A 19,624-nucleotide genomic window follows, 5' to 3' on the forward strand; every position below is an offset into this window, starting at 1 on the left:
TGAGCTTTATAGAACATACAAAAAGAGGTCCTATAAATGTTACACCGAAAATGAAGCATTTGCGTATCGGAAATCGGAATTTTCAAAAGTCATACATGTTTAGCTTGTGTTCAGTCGGTCAACGTATCAAAGGAATTCGAAGAAAATTGTGCGGAAAGTTGAAAGACGCAATACACCGCTAAGAGGAAACAGTCATATATGCTCCGAGTTTAAACGAAACCCCTGCTGCCACGTCGTGTTCTCTTTCCGTTTTCTTTCTTCGGGTATCTAACTGCCTCCTTCTTTAAAGGTGTTCAGAAGGCGAAATGCAGCTTTGTATAATTCAAATGAAATCAAATCATCTTTATTTTTCCAAAGAACATTTGGAAGGAGCCCCGAACAATAAGTGGAGACTAGTCCGCTTGACAAGGGTTCGGGCCCCCACGTTAGCATGTTATACATGTTAAATCATGTTACGTACATAAGAAATCAACAAGAAAACATACAGCAGAATCCATATCACAGAGCAAGACAGCAGGCACAACAGCGAAATCCATTTCACCGAGCAGAATGATAACTTATTCACGGTAAGACCGCCATACAAATGAGGAGAAAACATTTCATCAACATATGAATAAATTCAAAATTTCTCTCACGATATCATGCAGCATGTACGAAAAATGGGCGCAGTTTTGCTCTACTAGTATTTTCTATTATTATCGTCTGTTTGTGCAGGTAATTTATGAGCGTAGGGAGAGAACAGCGAAGCATTTGTTCCTCATAGGAAGTTCTCGAAAAAGGTATTACGCAAGGTTCTGTGTTACGGGTTTTGTATATGGGCATCCGGTTTGTCAGATCTGCGAGGGACACTAATAAATTTTCAGGGTTATTAAAGCTTTGTTTGTATCTCATCGCTAGATGATATGAGTAAAGATTGCGAGTAGAATCTAAATTAAAACGATGGAAAAGCGGTTTAGTGTGCGCGTGGTAATTCGAAGGGGCCATCATTCGGTAACTTACCTAAAGCTATACCAGCCCTGGAAGACGTTTTTAACACGAAAGCGTTTTATGCCCGGGTACACGAAGATATTACCGACGCGATATCCGGCATGGAAAAACGTCGCCAGAAAAGAATCGCCACCAGGTGGCCGACCGATGTGGGCGTGCTTCGCATCAGCTCTGCTAAGCACCGCTCTAAAGTCTCGCCAACGGCCTCCAGAGCCACAAAACGTACACCTGCCGACAGACCTCGTCAACGCGATTACCGGGACACCAAATTTCCAGCAGGCAAGCCCCTACGTTTGATTCTACGATTCTGAGAAAATTCGAAGCGGCGACCGCCACGCTAGCCCTAAATGTAGGGTTACCTGTGGTGACGGGTTGGCTTCCTCGGCAAGCTCGCTACACCGCTCCAGCTCGCCCACACCGACGCCGCCGCAGCGACCGGTGTTGCGTTCACAAGCCTGTTGCCGCGCGTTCACAGCGGCCGTGCCCTTCCGACCATGACACCCACGGCGATGACCGTTGAAGTTGAAGGCACCGAAATACCCCCGGAATCGTACAACGCCAGCAAATGGACCCTTATACGAAGACGACAGCAAGCCCACCAAGTGACGCCGGCGACCGGCACCTCGCCTTCTTCTAGCCCGGTACATCAAAGCAACACCCGTGGGAAAACAAGACACGCCCGCAAACTACCGCCCCTAACTCCACTCCCAGCCACGGATATTAAAGTGGTTTTCCGACCTCGTGGAGGACTTAATATCTCCGAGACCTCCGCCCTAACCATCGCCAGCGCCATTCAACAAGCTGGCTTGGACATGAATGACACGGACCAGCTGCGACTTCACAAAAAAGCCAACTTCATGGTCGTCAGCACCCCGTCAACTGGCTGACTGGTTCAACTGGCTGACTGCACCTACCCCTTGGCCATACACATTCCGGCCCCATCAAATACATCTTCAGGTATCGTGTTTGACCTCCACACTCAAGAAACGTCCGACGAGATCACGGAGCAACTCATCCATTACAACCCCCACCTCAAGGTTCTAGATGTACGCCGCATGGGCACCACCTGTCTTGTTCAGATCTTGTTCGATGGACCCAGGGTGCCGTACTGGGTCAGGTACAGAATGACGACCCACCGATGCAAGCCACTGAGCCGGAAAGTGGAAACTTGTGCCCTGTGCTGGAGCACTGGACACAGGCAGGATGTCTGCCCCCAGCGAAACCCCCCCAACCGGTGCCCAACGTGCGGTACTCCTGACGCCACTGAAACACACGTATGTGCTCCCAAATGCATTGTCTGCGATAGAGCACACGCCACGGGCTCTCCGGACTGTCCTCGACGTTTTCGTCCAAGACCCAAACCAACGTATGCACAGATGTTGCAACGGCAAACCCCGAAGAACCAACACCATGAAGATCAACCCTCCTCGAGTCATCCTCAACATGCCAGGATCCCCGTGAACACCCATCGACAGCGCTCTCCGCCGAATCAACCCCACACCCAAATCAACCCTCAGGAGGAGCCAGAACTACCCATCGTAGAGCCACGCTCCCACCTCTCTACCTCAAACGGACCTAGGATGCAACAGCCAGGACCCCCCCGCCAGCCAACCAACCTCTCGCAGGTGAGCGGCCCGAGGGCCTCCAATCCAGTGGTCACTCAACAACCCCCATCCCATCAGCACCCACCTCCCAAATTCCCCCGGCTGTACTGCAAGAAATGCAGGCCAGGCGCGCCGAGCTCACGGCAATGAGAGCTGAAAATGCCTCCCTACGACAAACCCTGGCCCAACTTCGCACTCCTCAGCCCAATGCAGAACTCCCTCCAAAGCGAAAGGCCCAATCCCCCCTGAGCACGCTGCAAATACGACACCCTGGGAAGAGAGACTCACGCGTCTCGAGCAGCTTCATATAGAGCAAGCATAACTTATCCAAAACGTCTTGCAGAGCCAAGCAACAATGCAATCTCACATGGAATCCATAAAACAAGAGGTGCTCATGCACTTCCGTGCAACAGCTGCACAGACGAATGCCCTTCCTCCTCCCACTGATCCTACTTTTGACATAACTGATAATGGCTCGCCGTAAAGGGATTTTGGTTTGGCAGTGGAACTGTCGTGGTTTTGGCAGAAAGAGAGCCCCCTGGAATGCCTCCTCGATTCCCAAAACGAACAACCACATATCATCACCATACAAGACCCCGCCGGTCCAGTAAAGTGTCGTGGGTATACCACTTAACAACATACCAACGACACAGCCATTCTTGTACAGCGCAACATCTCAGCACAACGGGACAGCCTTGTTAACAGCCCTATCCCTCACGACTTCTTAACTATCTTCCCTGCCACCAGCACTCAACCGCCAATTTACATACTCAACATCTATAGTAAACCTTCGGAACATCATCACAACTTCAAACCCCTCTTTGTAGCCGCTAAAGCTCATGCTGCGCAGCACCCCCTCATTATTACTGGGGACTTCAACGCTCCCCACACGGCCTGGGGCTATCCACGCGATACTAAGAAAGGAAGACACCTCTGGGAGCTCCTCCAAACTCAGCATTTTACTCTAGAGACACCTCCTGATCAGCCAACGCGAGAAGGAAATAGCGTCCAAAGAGACACTACACCGGACCTCACGATCACCTATCACACAGGGCCAACCACCTGGCAGCGTCTAGACCATACACTCGGCAGCGATCACCGCATTATACAGTTACAAGCTTCTAACCAACCCCCTAACCCCCCCGCGCAAACTCCAAACTCATATAATCGATTGGGTTGCCCTCCGGGAATTTCGTCTTCTACCTCCAGTGACACAAAACTTAAACTTCTAGCACAGTGGACACAACAACTTCTCCAAGATGTTTACACGCACCAACTTCCCCTAGACCCAGCCATAACACATCCCCATGTAGACGCCAGACTACACCACATGTGGGAAGCTCTTGGCAGCCTTAAACGCCGTTGGCGTAAGCACCGTTATAACAGACGACTCAAAACCCGCATTGCCCACCTCGTAAAGTCTATAGAAACAAACTCCCAAACGCTAGTCCAGGCAGCCTGGGACACTGTATGCGACAGCATACGAAACGGCTCAGCATGAAGCGCACATGGGCTCTCCTGAGACACCTGATGGATCCCACTTCCTCTCGAACTATCCAATCTACTCGTATAACCCAACTAGCCCGTCAGTTACCCTACTCCAATCCAACCTGGCCCCATGCACTAACCCAGCAGTACTCCCAGCAGGCTCACCTGAGCCACTGCCTCAATACACCGGCCCCCCTAACGAACCCCTTGATCTACCAATCCTTGAAGCGGAAGTGAGGGCAGTCCTACATGACCTCCGACTGCAGTCAGCTCCAGGTGGTGACCGCATTACCAATAAAATGCTCCGTAATTTAGACGACCCTTCAATAAAATATCTCACCGATCTGTTTAACGCGTACTGGGAAGAAGGAACCCTCCCCCCCGATTTTACTCACGCAGAGGTCACTCTCATTCATAAATCAGGGAAACCCCTCTCCCACATTAATCTTCGGCCTATATCGCTTACTTCCTGCTTTGGAAAACTGATTGAAGCGAATAGTACTTGCCCGGCTCAATAACTACATTGAGGACAAACAGTTACTTTCCCCGCACATGTATGGATTCCGTGCAGGCCTTGCGGCTAATGACGTGCACCTGCGCTTGTACACGGATCTCCTCCAGCAAACCCCCAAACACGACTATTCGGCCATCTTAGCCCTAGACTTACAAAAAATTCCCCCGCATTTGAAAGTTTGAATTTTGAATTTTGAATTTTGAATTGAAAGTTGAAAATTTCCCCTGCAATGTGAAAGTGCGAATGCACGGTTGTCGGCCCGCTTGCGGCGCTTGCGCTCGGCCCCCGCAGCCCACCGCCTCGCCGCCTTCTCTTCCATCTCTTCCATCGGGTTTGTAGTATCACGTGTACACCACGCAGTTATCAAGCCGCTATAACGCCGCTGAGTCGCCAACGCACGCCGCTGACGACGTAGTTTGAATGCGTTAAAGATATAAGGCGCGTCACTAACCCTGATATCAGCGTCGCGTCCGTGGCTTGGTCGGTAGAGCGTCGCGCTGCGGATCGAAACCTGGCGCCGGATGCTGTTTCTTTTTTAAATATAGAGGAGCACTGCGGACGCCGACGCCGCCGCCGCCGCCGCCACCGGCGGTGGATGGTTTGGGGTCGCTTATAAAGTGCATTCGCACTTAAAAGCATTTGATCAGGTAACTCATCAAGCCATACTTCGAGGCCTTGCCAGCATAGCTCCTGGTGATCGTACATACAATTATGTAAAGGCATTCCTCTCAAATTGCACGGCACGCTACAAGTTCAGTGACCTCCAATCCCCCACTTACCAACTCCCCTCCATCGGCACTCCACAAGGTTCAGTCCTCTCCCCCCTCCTCTTTAATCTCGCTGTCTCCCATCTTCCCCCAATCCTGGACAATATCCCTCGGCTATGCTATAGTATGTACGCTGATGACGTCACCCTTTGGGTAACTGGGGGCAGCGACGCAGATATAGAAGCAACACTTCAATCAGGAGTATCAGCGGTACAACAGGCAGCCCAGGAAGCTGGTTTAACATGCTCGCCATCAAAATCCGAACTCCTCGTGCTATCCCCACACGCCACCACCCCTAAAACAGCACCCAGCGTGCATGTATTTCTGGATAATGCTCCTATACCAACTGTGAATCGCATAAAAATACTCGGCCTAGTCATACAATCGAATCGCCGGAACACATCAGTCCTACACACCCTTTCCTCGCATGTAACGCAAATCATAGGCCTCCTGAGGCGCGTAACTGCTAGGGGCCACGGCCCGACGGAAAAGGACCGCTGCCGATTTATCCAGGCAATTCTACTGAGCCGCATTACATACTCCCTCCCATATCTGTCCCTGTCTACCACGGAGGTGACCAAAGTAGATGGACTCATCCGTAAGGCCTACAGGGCTGCTCTCGGCTTGCCTCATCACGCATCCACTGCCAAACTATGGGCCACCGGAACCTACAATTCCCTGGACGAATTAATTGAAGCGCACCGTACGGACCAGATACATCGCCTGGCTAAACACACACCTGGCCAACTCTTACTTAAGGAGGCGCAAATACATACTCCTCTTACATCAACCCCCACGGCTCGCATTCCACCTGATTACAGAGATTGCATAACAATCCGTCCACTCCCCCGTAATATGAACCCTACTCATCATACTGCCCGACGAGCTGCTCGAGCGCGTGCCCTCGTTTCCACTTTCCCCCCTTCGCCAAACACCTTCTACGTAGATGCTGCAGCACACAGGCACAAGCCGGCCTTCACTGTAGCTGTCGTCTCCTCGCCGACTACTACTCCTCTCACGTCTCACTATTTCCACCACAACCCCACACGTTTCGGAAGAGGTGGCCATAGCCCTGGCTCTCGCACACCGGCCTCCCCCTGATCTAATATTATCTGATTCAAATACGGCCATCAAACATTTTGCTAGCGGCACTATCTCCACGCTAGCCTGCAAAATTCTGCTTCAAAATTCCGCCCCCAGCATCCTACGGAACTCTGGTTACCGGCACACACGGGACTAAACGGCGCGGAGTGGGCTCATAAGGCTGCACGAGCACTCGTCACCCGTGCGCCTGACGAGACCACTTCCGGTCAAGGAGTTTACTCCGCCAGGGACTCCCTCACCACTTACAGGGAGGTTACAAATTACTACCGCCTCTCCCACAACACGTTGCCCCCGGCTCACCCATCTCTAACCCCCTCGGAGGAACGGCTGTGGCGCCTCCTCCAAACGGAATCGCTCCCCAACCGAGCCCTCCTTCATCACATCTATCCATCCGCCTACCCCTCTCAGTTCTGCCCACATTGTGGCGCTAAATCCACAGTGCAACACCACATGTGGGCCTGCCCCTCTGACCCCCACCCCTTCATAACTTCCCCTGACCACTGGACGGAGGCCCTGGGCCGCTCGGACGAAGACTCCCAGCGCCCACTGGTCACCCGAGCACAAGTCGTGGTGGCGGCCCGAAGGGCCGCCATGGCGGCTTCTTAGGCCAGTGGTGTGAATAAAAGTTTTTATCTCTCTCTCTCTCTCGCCAGAAAAAGTTCCATTGACGCGGCTGTGCCCGCATTCGAGCCACGAACTCTCTCGCTGGAACGAGAGGTACACAGCGCTCTGCCTACTGCGCTACAAATTCAAGCGCAAGTATGTCTACGAACGCACCTTATATCTTTCCCACTACTTTCTTCATTGAGATGCTGTCTAGGAGATGTGGACCGAAGTAGTTCAGCATGACACTAATGAACGCCGACTGTTGGCGTCTCGATACCAGCGTCTTCGCGTACGCGGGACACGGGTGAATTGAGTAACCCTCCGCCAGCTACTGCTTTCGGTTTCGGTTGCGGTTCTGTTTCGTTCGAACGGTTTTCAAGGGGCTGTGGTTTCAGTTAGATTTAAGCAATGTTCCTGTGCGTGCAATCCAGTGTCGAACGTTGATTTCTAACAGTGTCATACCGACGTTATATAAATAGCGATGTGCAAGTTCATATGGATGCACAATAAATGCTCCTGTAAGGCACATTTAAGTTTTGTGTTTTACTGATTCCTGTGAAAAAGGCATCAACCCCATTTTTTCAATATTGAAAAGCATTGAAAGTTTACGCTAAACAACGACAGCGGAGTCGTAATAGGGAAATACTGGGGCTCTTCCGTTCCAGAGCACCACGGTCCTTAAATGCGCACGTCCTCACAATATTGTTGCGTTTTAGTAGACGTAAGTGTAGACAGCAGGATGGCGATGTACCTATTTACTAGGCGTAGCGCTACACCGAAGAGTACAGGCAGCGCGGCGAGTCTCAGCGAAGATTGCTGAATCAGTCTGGCCCCCGAGCGGTGGACCCACACATTTACCTCGTCGTCTTCGAACACCTGGCTGTCCAAGAAGCACGGAACGTATCACTCACTGGGGATTGAACACTGCACGCCGATCACACACACCGCAAGCAGGGGATGCGGCTTTACAAATATCCACGTGATAGTAAGTTTAATTTACTAAGCCTGTCCCAACTATACGTGTAATTTACTGCAACGCAGCTGCAGCTCAGTGGCCACGGTGCTGACTGCGCTACTGAGCCCGGAGTCTCGGTTGGTAACGATGTAGCTTAACGTAGAACAAGCGAAAACGTCTGTGTGTCTAGATTTGAGTGCATGTTACAGGTCATTAGGCGTCATCAAAATCGTTGGCCCTCCACTATGTGGGGCTGTACCAGAAATCCTGTCAGTATATTTTTTTCGGAAATCCCAGTTATAACATTTGTTTAATATTTCCAAATATTTGTCGCTCTCGGACAGCCTGCCGCCACCTGTTTGTGGAGTAATATACAACTATACAGGGATAGACAACTACACTTGAAGCGAAGGAGCCAACAAGAGGGAGCACCGGCCGCCGATGCTGCTTGAATGAAACTATTTAACCTGATGGCGGTTGAACTGCTTTTGTCTGCACTTTAAGTGCAATCAAACTTTAATCGGTGCGCCAAGGAATAGGAGGAGATAGCACATCCATTGCTTAAAAAATAAATTGAGCAGAAGTTCGTTTTTCCCGCCTAGGAGTAACTGGCGAAATTTTCCGATTTCCGGGGCAGCCTTCACACGCTTTTAATTATATGATGGTACTTTGTGTGCGGCGAACCGAACAGATTAGTCTTCTAGACTGCCATACTCAAAATCACACGTCCTTGTTGCACTAGGTTTGACTATTTTGAACAGGTTGACGAAAGCCATCCAGTACGGCCCAGCCTGTTCATGTACGATGCGCTCGCTACATTTACGCAATACTGAGTCCTCACAGGATTACCTGAATTGTCAGAACGCTAATGTTAATAACGTGGTGTATCGTTCGGAAGAACTTACTACAACTTATCGCTAACGGCTTATTCTTCAAAAAATGCGTGTCTTGAATAAAAACGTGAACCTTTACTAGTGCTGGACCTTTTTCGTCTCAGTGAATGTTTCATCTCGATGGATATTCAGGCTCAATTGGACCTTCTGTCCGGGTGGATCTTTCTTCTCGTTGAATAGTCAGGATCGATGTGATCGTCTGTCTCTGTGGACGTTTCGTCTCGGTGGAGATTCAGGCTCAATTAGATCTTACGTCTCGGTGGATCTTTCATATCGCTAATGACGGGACCGATTGGATCTTACGACTCTGTGGATCTTCCGTGTCTTTGGACATTCAGGCAACAAGCGCTGTGAATATAGCACTTCACTTTAGCAATCTATATTTTAAATTTTAATGCACTTCCGGCCTTAGCCTTTCCACATGGTCAGAAATGCTATTTCCGAGCAGCAGCTTAATGAAGATGAAACGACTAGCTTACGAGATATATGCTATCACTGTAGTACCGACTGAAAAACCCCCACATGAAGCAATTTTTCGGACGCACTGAGTTTTCCTTTATGCCTGTGTGTGAGTGGGTGCGGATATGTGAGATTCGTTAAATTCCCCTTAGCAAGAACACGCCGACCGCCTCTCTAAAAATAATATGTTCCGAAGAACTAACTGAAGTTCTTTCCCGCCGCATGAACACTTGGAGCACTTTAAGCAAGCGTAACTGAAAATGGGAACATTTATTCGCGCAGTCACGCAGTTTGCTATTTTCCCTTAAAATTTTGGTGGCTTTGCGGGAGTGAAAAAGTCGCCTTTAAATCGTTCAGATAATTTCACACTTTCTACGTGGAAGCCTAACTATTTAAAAATATCATAAATTTTCGCAATTCACTGTGCCACCTTGCGGTCCTACGCAGGACTGTGCGCGATACCGGTCTGGCCACAGTAGATGGATAAAGCCAGATAACCTGCGCTTGGTTATTCAGTGATGGCTCAAATGTGTCGAGCAACAAAGTAAAATAAATAATTTCGGGATATTATACTGAAGGGCGACAGTGCTGTCAAATTATGTCGAACTTCGAGAAAAGAGTTGCTCTCGGGCCTCACTTTCCCAGCCCCTGACCATGACGGTGTTGGGACGGCGGCTCCGTGAAAGCCTATCGAGTTCTTTATCGGAGCTCCAAGACTAAGCTTCGCAATTCATTTTTGTCCACCATTTGTAAACTCCGAGCGCACGTATTTGTGGTCGGATTGCGGCGGCACATTTTAAGTCGTCTTTGGGATGTCTGTGCCCGTATTTGATGGTATAGCGGTCGGCGATAACTGCTATAAAAGAGTTAGCCATGGTGTTGGCCGAAATTTGCGAATTACCCACAAATTCTTCAAGCCTTCACATGTTGCGGCGAACGGATATTTTCTTTTTCGGAGAACAGGAGTATTCCCCTTAATAACAGGGATGATCACATACATAGGCGGACCACCTGTGATGCTGTGCCACACACACCACCTAGAGTATTTAAGTCCAATTACGTCAAAGGCCAGCTGCACTTAGATTTCACCTAGACCTAATTTATTTTTAACGTGTAGTAACTACCCCCAGGTAAGCTTGAACACGAGTAGTAGCTCGTTAATCAGTGAGAAGCGTTTAAAAAAGCTCCGCCGCCGACCACGCTGCACCTGCCGGTGGATAGCGTAAACAGCCATGACGCGCCTGTGACGCTTCGGCCGGCCGGGGCTTTTTCCTGTGGCCAGCCTGCAGCTGGAGAACCGGTCGAATTCTGCTGCGAACGCTTCACCCATCTGCGGCACCGTGCGCGCGTAGACCTTGGGCGCAGGCTTGCTCCCGAGCTGCTGACCGTCCTGCCGCTCGCTGGACGGCTTCAAAGTCATTTTAATGGCCACGCTGTCCTCGAGTTCGGTTTCACAATCGCCGATTTTGCCTGACCGCTTGCGGCGTCCGCGCGCGTATTTCAGCTGTTGTATTTTAAATGCAGAGCATTTCTTAGCCTCGCCTCTTCCTGCGTCGGACGGCGTCCACAGCTCCGCGTCCGCAGCAGGTGCGCCTCTCCTCCTTCCCTCCTCTCTCTCAACAGCAGCTGGCGCGCGCATGCGTCGTAGTCAGCCCGTTCGCTCCGTCGCGGTCTCGGCGTAACAGGTGCGTGATAGCAGCGCGGTGGGGCGTGGAAGGGCGCGCGCTGCTTGCGCATGCGCGCTCTCTCCCCCGTACTGCTCTCCCTCTACAGCGCGCGCTGCAAATATAAAGCGGCTAGCGGTCGCTCGTGCTTCAGTTGCTCCTTCCATTGCTTCTTCCATTGCTCCTTCCTTCCTTGGTTGACACTCGCTCCACCCTAACGCGACTTTACTGTCCTCTCTCCACCCCAAACCAACACCAGCGCAACTACGACCCAACTACCCACCCTAACGCGACTTTACGCGGCGTTAACGGCCCCCAATGCTGTGCGTTTACTCGTGTTCCCCTCGCGGGAAGGCGCGGGAATTTTTTTTCGTGTTGCTTTCTTTTTCAGCAGACTACACGGAGGTAGTGTTTTGGAGCGGTCGAAATTTTGAGTGTAGTTGTCCTTTAAAGGGACGCGGAAGTGATTTGTAAACATTGAGGGATTACGAGCGGAAATTCTAGTCTGTAGTCTCTGGGCATGCTTTCGAGCTCTCCGGAGGTATTTACGCTACTTTATTTAGTATAAAAATCCAGTTTTCCCACGGGGTTATCGTTTTCGATGGGATATCTTTTCTGTTCTCTTTTTTTCGGTACTTTTATGTTCACTTATATATGTCCCTGCTGCAATGAAGCGCTCAGTTGTTTGTCAGTGCCTGTTTTTGTGGTTGCTTATTTTTTCCAGTAGTTTGGGCTGTTTTTCTTCGTAAGTACAATGTACCTACTGGCCCTTCAGCAAACCCTTTTAAAATTTCAATTAGTTGACATGTGAGACTAAGGTTAATGGCAGTAGTCGCATCTCACCCGCCGCGGTAGCTCAGCGGCTAAAGCGTGGTGCTGCTGAGCACGAGGAGGCGGGTTCGATTCCCGGCAACGGCGGCCGCCTACCTGCAGCAGGCGAAAAGCAAAAACTCCCGTGTGTACGAGATTTCGGCGCACGGTAAAGATCCCCAGGTGGCCAAAATTAATCCGGAGCCCTACACTACGGCGCGCCTCATCGCCTACGTTGCGTCGGCGCGTTAAACCCTACAATCAATCTCCCCTACTTTGTAGTGATGGCAGCATCATGTACAATCAGCGCCACAATCATCATAATAAACGGCATCTTACAATCATCAGCGGTGCGTCATGACATGACACAGATAGAACACGACCGCGCGGCTGGGCGATTGATACCCATCGCCGCTCTCTAGTTCGAGCTGGTCCTAGGGATCCCCCCAAAATGTAGGAAGCCACATTCAATCTACCAAGACCATGACTCCTTCTACAGCTTGTTTTAGAGAGATCCAATTAGCAGAATGGTTCGTTTACGTTCGGATGCTCACTAACCCCTAGATACCAGTAAACGGGCGGATTTTGCACGGCCTGATGTCACTTTGGCTTGTTTTATCCATGAAGAAATACGACCAAGCGTTTCGACAGCAGCCCTCTTAAGCTGTCTTCGCGTATGTCAGTAAATAACGATGACGGTATTATCGGCAAGCGCCTGCAGGTAAACCCAATCGGGCATCGGAATGTACAAGAAGCCGTAGAGATACCAATTGCATGGGAGAAGGTTAAAGGTAGAGCCTCGAGGGCTGCCTTTCACTGAGGCATGCGTAATGTGTCCAGAGTAGGATTTACAGTGCATCCTCTGGCATCGGAGGAATGACAGCAGACAAAGGAGATAAATGTTGCGAGGGCTGTGATGTGAAGAGGAGAAATACTGCATCGTGGGGTGCCAAATAGGACCGAAGGACCCAGCAAAGTCAAGATATATAACTAACGAAAGGTAGCCATTATCGCGGTAGTTTTGTAGACGGTTACGGCGGTAGAACAACGCTGCCGTTGTGTTCTAGCCCTTAGTAAAGCGGTGTTGGCGAAAATGAAGGAGATCACATTGATGTAAAAATAAGTATAGCCGTGCGTTGAGCATTCGTTCGAGAAGATGTGCGAGCACAGAGGTAATGCATATTGTCCTTTACGAAGAGGGTTTGTGTGGCGATTCTACTCTTAGTCAATTCCTGGTTGTACGACCCACATGCTGGCAGGACGCCGCGTTAATTTAAAGCCGCCTAAAGGGGCCGTAAGCAGGGTTCCAAAGGTTTTAATTTAACGTGCGCGATTGCTAGACTACTATCCGAGGAACGCCCAGCCGAACAATGATTTTAAAAGCGTTGAGTATCAGCCGAGTTATCGTTCATTAAAATGGTCAGCAATATGGCCTGGAGCTTTTACCGCCTCACCGCGCCTCCAAAGCACTGTGCAAGCTGTGACGCCACCGACCAGGCCCATAACCACCTAGAGAAACAGGGCAAGGCCCTTGCAGGTTCTATGTTCGCGCAGCCATTGCCTCCGCTCGGTGGTACGTCACGCTTTTTTTTAGCAGTCGACAGCCATAATCCGCCTGCTTTTGCCGCTACTGCTGAGCGGGGCCGGTCGGTGTCGGCCCGCATCGAACCTGCGTCGAGACGTCAGTTTTAGAACAGCGGTTTCGAGCGTTTAAAAGCCAGGTCGGGGAGTCCCAAACACAACATGCTCGCTAACGACAGTAATTGAAGATTTCAACCGACAACAAGCGGCCCGCTAGCGTTTCTCCATGCTGCACTGTTACGGCGAACAGGTCCCTTCGAACAGGTCCCTTCGAACGGCGAACAGCTCTCTTCGAGGTTGGCAGAAAAGGCTTAGCGTCGAACGCGGTTATTCAGTCACCCCTTTACGAAGCCGTGCTGATGACGGTCACTAGCGCAATCTTACACTGCACTATCACCCCCTCTCACGCATTTATGAACTGAGTTTCGTCAATGGTCCCGCTGTGGCTGGCGGTGACAAGTTTTACCTGCCCTCTTAGGCAAAAAGGACTAAAATAGGGAGTAAAATACAGCTGTTAGTCTTCGCAGGCAACAGTTCATCCCCAAAGGGAGTATCTGTAGCAGAGTGTGTGTCGTGTGCAGAAATGCGGACTAACTGTTTGTCCCCGCCGATCTATAAGGAGTAACGGGAAGACGAAACGCATGCATTTAGTCTATTTGCTGCGTCGTTAATCCCCTGTTCGGCGGCAGTGCACAGAGGACGCCAGCCTAAACTACGCTTGCCACCTTTTTGCAGCACTGGTTTCCTGCGCATCCTGATTGGGCAGGAGAAGGGACGCGGATCGTCGCAATCTAGGATTCACCGTCGGTGGTGGCTACTTCGGCCCTGTAATGACGTCGCCATTGCCACTTCGCGCATATGCCTGTGGACAGTTTCAGATTTCCAAAACACAAGTCAATGCAGTCAGTGGGTCATTTACATGGTGCCACGGGAGAACATATCGATGTTAATTATAAGAAAAGCGCCTAGCATCAATCGAGCGGCGGGTAATGGCAAGGAGCGGCGAAGCGCGATCGACAGACGCTTCTCGGTGAGGTTATGTTGATACGCTGTGTTGCATACGATTCGGGCGAGGTAATAACGGCCAATGAAAGATTTCAAGCCCGTCAACAGTAGCACAACTAATAGTGACAATAGCAAACGTTGATCCCCTAGCGTAATGAATATGTATCCAAAATGCCAAAATGGGAGAAAATGGCCAAAACGGGAGAAAATAATACAAACTGCAGGATTTGAGCCTCGCGAAGGACGTTTATTCCCCTAAAGACCAAACGCGCCAATATTAAGGCCGTGTGCAAAATGAAGGGACCAAGCGTAGGACCCTCGACGTGAATGGGACCGACGGAAAGACTAACAGCACCCTTTGCTCCCGCAACGTTGCTGTTGCTACCCCTGACGGGGGCCCTCCGACTTGTTTCGGTTTCTACTTGTTCGGCGGCCAGCGGGGAAGGACGTGCGAAAGGTGAGTGGCGGCGGCGGCGGCTTTTCCCCGTTCGCTCTTTTTTCGAAGTTCGTGAGCTTGTACCTTAGAGTCAGAGGGTCAGATTTTGTTAACTCCAACGGCAGCCGATTCACTTTACGTCACTGCCAGCGACGACCTAATTTTTCTTTGTTTAGGTCATTATCTACCTAATTTTTTACTTAACCCTAAAATAATAAAAACGCAATTTCTCTTCGAACTAGCGACACAACCGCGTAAATAACCAGCCCAGCAGGCCCAGCTTACAAAGAGGAACCTAACCGCTAACTTTTTTTCTTTTGACATTGCAGTTTTAAATAAATTGATAGCCAGAAACCTAATAAAACGTGGTCAACACTTGGTCGAGATTGTTGACGGGCTCTAACTTTTTTTTGCACATATGTGAATACTAAAATAACAACATGGTGCTGTTAGGATACAAAACTTACTCGCAGGCATATTAAATTTTAAATGAAAACGTGATATTTTAAGCAGAAAACTTAAAAACAATCTGGCAAAACACCGGATCTGCCAGGAACGCGAACATTCTGAGGCTGAGTAGGGAAAACATAGTTGCACCCTCGTAACCGCAAGCAGGTCCAGAATAAAACTAGACAATAACGGACAAAATCTAATGTAAATTGGCTGAACACGCTATTTTTCTCTATATTTTCCGGAACCCAAACGTAATCTGCCGGACCACAACAGAACAATGAAGTTTTCCTCGAAGGAGCGGTCTGACCGCCGTAATAAAAGCCCTCTTACAGAACCATAGTGTGTTTCTGCACCTCACGGCTAGTTTTTCTTTTTTCTTTTTCAGGAAATAGGGTTATTTAATTTCAAACAGAAAATGCGGAAGGCGTGTTAAACTCTTAGTCAAGACCATGCAGTGCTATAGCTGACTCGGCACACGCGAATGGCCGATAATAACAGCGCCCGAATGATTAGCTTCACGAGCGCCATGCAGTCAGCAAATTTCAATAGACAATTCGATACTCTAGGCAGAAAATTACAAGCCAAGTACGTTAGATGCTGTGCCATCGCTATGCGCTAACTCTACATTAATCCCGAATATTGGAAAACTTGCCTTATCCTCATACCAGCAAACATGTACCCAATAAAAAATGCGGAAATCTAAAATTTGTTAAACATCGAGAAAATGTGGCTCTTATTACATTTTGACAATAAAAACGCATTCTGTGACATCGCCGCCAGACATCAATAATGAATTTTTCTAGAAACGCGCACCACAAGCGCAGGTTCTCTTCGAATAATTAAATATTTATTGTTGTTTTTTATGTTTGATTACAGTCAAACCATCTTGATTTAGAGCTGGTGCTGAGAGGAAACGCCTCTTTGTCTCGTGAAAGAGAGTGAAGAGGCCCTTGTTTCGTGCTACGTAAGTCTGTGAGCATGATAGCAAACCTGCATGCGAATAATGAGGAACCTTTATATTTTCTGGCGCCCTAAAGCAGTGGTTCAATGCGTCGAGTTAGGGAGCATGAGTCCCCGTGTTCTATTGCTGGTTTGAGTGGCGTCTTTTGTGCTGTAGTCTGAAAAACAACAATGCCTGATTTTCGCGTGTTAACGACCGTGGCCAGGGTCTTAATTAATCCGTAGTCTTGTACTCCGTGCACTTCGTAGGCCACGTTTGGCTGCACTACATAAAGCGTTATTTTGCTTCTATCTTTTTGCTTTTTGGGGTATTTTAACGGATGCTTGTTAGGGCTGCTGGAAACTGCGTTTTTCTTAGTTTTGCGTCCTATCACGTATGTTATGATACCACGAATAACACTTGTTTTATTGCCCTAACCCGCCGCGGTGGCTCAGTGGCAAAGGCGTTGCGCTGCTGAGCACGAGGTCGCGGGTTCGATTCCGGGCCGCGGCGGTCGCTTTTCTGATGGAGGCGAAAAGCAAAAACGCCCGTGTGCACGAGATTTCGGCGCACGTTAAAGATCCCCAGGTTGCCAAAATTAATCCGGAGCCCTCCACTACAGCGCGCCTCATCGCCTGCGTTGCGTCGGCGCGTTAAACCCTACAAACCAATCAATGTTTTGTTGCCCTGTTTCTTTCCTGCAGGAGCGTGACGACATGCGCCCCTTGCCGACAGCGGCACGGAGGATGGTTGTCTCCTCTCAACGGACAATTACCTTGTGCAAGTGGAGCGCGCTGGCGCCAAGGACAGGAGCCATGTATATCCGGAATAGCCCAATACTACACTCTAAGAACTAAAGGAGTCCCACCAATTCCCAAAAGGAATAGAAACCCTTGTCCCATATACGATTCCCTTTTCCAGCATCAGGCAACTCCCTTTTTAGCAGAATAGCCTTACCCTTCACAAGGGAGTCGCAGGCCTCTCGCGGAGAGGGGGTCGAGGTATTCTCACCGGAGTTGCGGGAACCGCGTCCGGCAATTCCCTCACCACGGATCGAATAATTCCTCCAGTCAGGGAGTTATACAATTCTTTACCAGAATCTTGCTATACCGCTGCCACCCCTCAGAATTACCTTATTCCACCAAACAGCATTTTGCAATACTTCACCAGGAAGGGTTAGCGTACTCTTTTCAGAATCATTGTATTCTTTCAACCAGAGTCCCATAATGCCTCCTCAAGGAGGGCTAGCTTACTCTTTGTCAGAACTAATGTATTCCTTTAAAGCAGGATCTATGCACTACCTGCGAGTTGCCGAACTCTACTATTCAGAGGCAGCACGATGTTACCTTTAACAAGACTACACTTTAGCATCCACAACAGCATTAGTGTCAGCCCTCTTTACTTCATGCTTACAAACTGAAATACAGTAAAATTACTTCACAAGTAAACATAGAAAGGCGTCTTTACAACAAAAGCTGTCGTTTGTGCTTAGCCGAAAAAAAAAAAAGACAAATCGTTTTCACACTGCATTTCATGCTTTATTTTGACATCCTCACACACGTCGCTCCACCTGTATTGCAGTTGCTGCTTTTATGACCGAAACCATTTGCTCTGTCGGTGGTAGGCCGAGCATCATCTAAAAAAGCAGACAGGTCCGCTTTGTCTTTGGGGCGTACTGGATGTTGAAGGTCCAGTAGACCGCCAAAAGCAAAGCGAACCCGTCCACTATGTCCATAGCCGTCAGCTGGAGCTCTTCGAAGTGCACGGTCACGGCTCCAGATTTCTCCGCAGTTTGGCCCGAGAACAAGATCCTGGGGTAAAGGGAAGTCTCTCCTGGCTCCTGCATAAAAAGCACACAAATGCAAGTACCAGAAGAAACACAAGTAACAGTATTTTGCTCTTCCTTCCTCAGTGGACAAACCAATGTACAAAGCGATTCTCATGAAAACGAATCGCTAGTTAGTAGTCTATACACTTAAAGCTAACAATTTAGTGACTACGCTAACGATTCATCAATGTAACATTCACAATTGTCTACTGATGAGGCAAAATGCTCCCTTTAGCAAATTTGAATTGCTGTGATGGTGATTGCTGAGCCTGATTCACAAGTACTACACTGGATTTCACTTACTCGACATACAGAAGAAAAATATGCATACCAGCTTTGAGAGCAAGGCCTCTGGCTTTTCTTTCACCAGCAGTGCAACTGAAAAGCCATCTGAGAAGAACGAGAGCACGGATTAATTTAAAGCATCGGGGTCCTGATCCCCTATTCAAATTTTAAACCAACAAGGTCCTCCTCCTCTTTTTTTCCAACCAACCACTTTCAGAAAAAGCAGCCAGACCAACAAGAGAACCTGCAACCTCAGGCCAACCTGCAAGTACTTGGTGCAATGGTGTTGTCAAAAAGGATGGCTTGAAGACAAGCAATATTACAGCAAAACTGTCAGCCTCTCATTATTGGAATTAATCATGGGATCAGTGAACAGTAACAAGGCCGAATCATGGAGAGTAACAAGAGGCAAGCAGAAAATAAATGCCGCACAACCGCATTCCTAATCCCCATCAATCTTGAAGCTGCACATCGAATCTTACTCGTGACCAAATAAGTTTGTTAAAAAATACTGCAGTGTTTGGCAGTTTGAAAAAGCTACAGCATTAATGCACTGCAGTGGAAGCGACACATTTTTAATCAAGCAGAAAGTTGGTTACGCAGTTATGTTATGTCTCTAATGACATTTATAATAAAACACAACTAAGGTCAGTCGATGCTAGAAAGCAAAAGTGCATGCAAATGACACCGTGAAGGCTAAAAGACACATTTTTATTTGCCAGATGACTATGGCAAAGTGACCAAAGATGAAGTGTTTATTACTTACAGCTGTCGGCCGCATCAGGCATCTTTGCTCTCTTTCTGCTTCCGAACGCCAGGCGATCACAATATGTTGTTGAACAACACTATTGTAGAATAGCCCTGGAAACATCCACGGGAAACACCTTTACGTCGTAGCGCCTGTAATAAGTAAAAAAAAGTTCACTATAATGCTAAATGCACGCGGCTTACTAAATACAGCACCTAGCAGCAGTTTTACCACATGTCCGCGTGAAAATATTCAGCCTAAAGTTCTATAGCTTGTCAACACTCGCTATGAAACAAAACGTACTGCAGTATTCATTTTTCAATACTACGTTTTACGGTAGCCGTTACTTGGCTCTTTCTTGAGAAAACAGTACGGAATTTCACCGAAAATGGGCTTCACTCTTATTGCAGTCGCGCAAGGTAATAAGAAAAAAGTCCAATAGACAAAGCAACACGCCAGCGGTTCCGTGAAATTTTGTTGTGGCTACTGTAGCCACA

General features: G+C 48.9%; 1 long non-coding RNA gene across 1 annotated transcript; it reads right to left on the reverse strand.

The window, feature by feature from the left end:
* Window positions 1–17,782: 17,782 nt before the first annotated feature.
* Window positions 17,783–19,260, reverse strand: LOC144164628 (uncharacterized). The gene is made up of 3 exons (XR_013321215.1): window positions 19,146–19,260; window positions 18,426–18,484; window positions 17,783–18,106 (listed from the first exon to the last, which is right to left on the reverse strand). It is a non-coding gene; the product is annotated as an uncharacterized LOC144164628 (long non-coding RNA).
* Between the last annotated feature and the right edge of the window lie 364 nt (window positions 19,261–19,624).

Source organism: Haemaphysalis longicornis, unplaced genomic scaffold, assembly GCF_048455015.1.
Source record: "Haemaphysalis longicornis isolate Haplotype H1 unplaced genomic scaffold, Haemaphysalis longicornis Haplotype H1 scaffold_1, whole genome shotgun sequence".
Lineage (NCBI taxonomy): Eukaryota > Metazoa > Arthropoda > Arachnida > Ixodida > Ixodidae > Haemaphysalis > Haemaphysalis longicornis.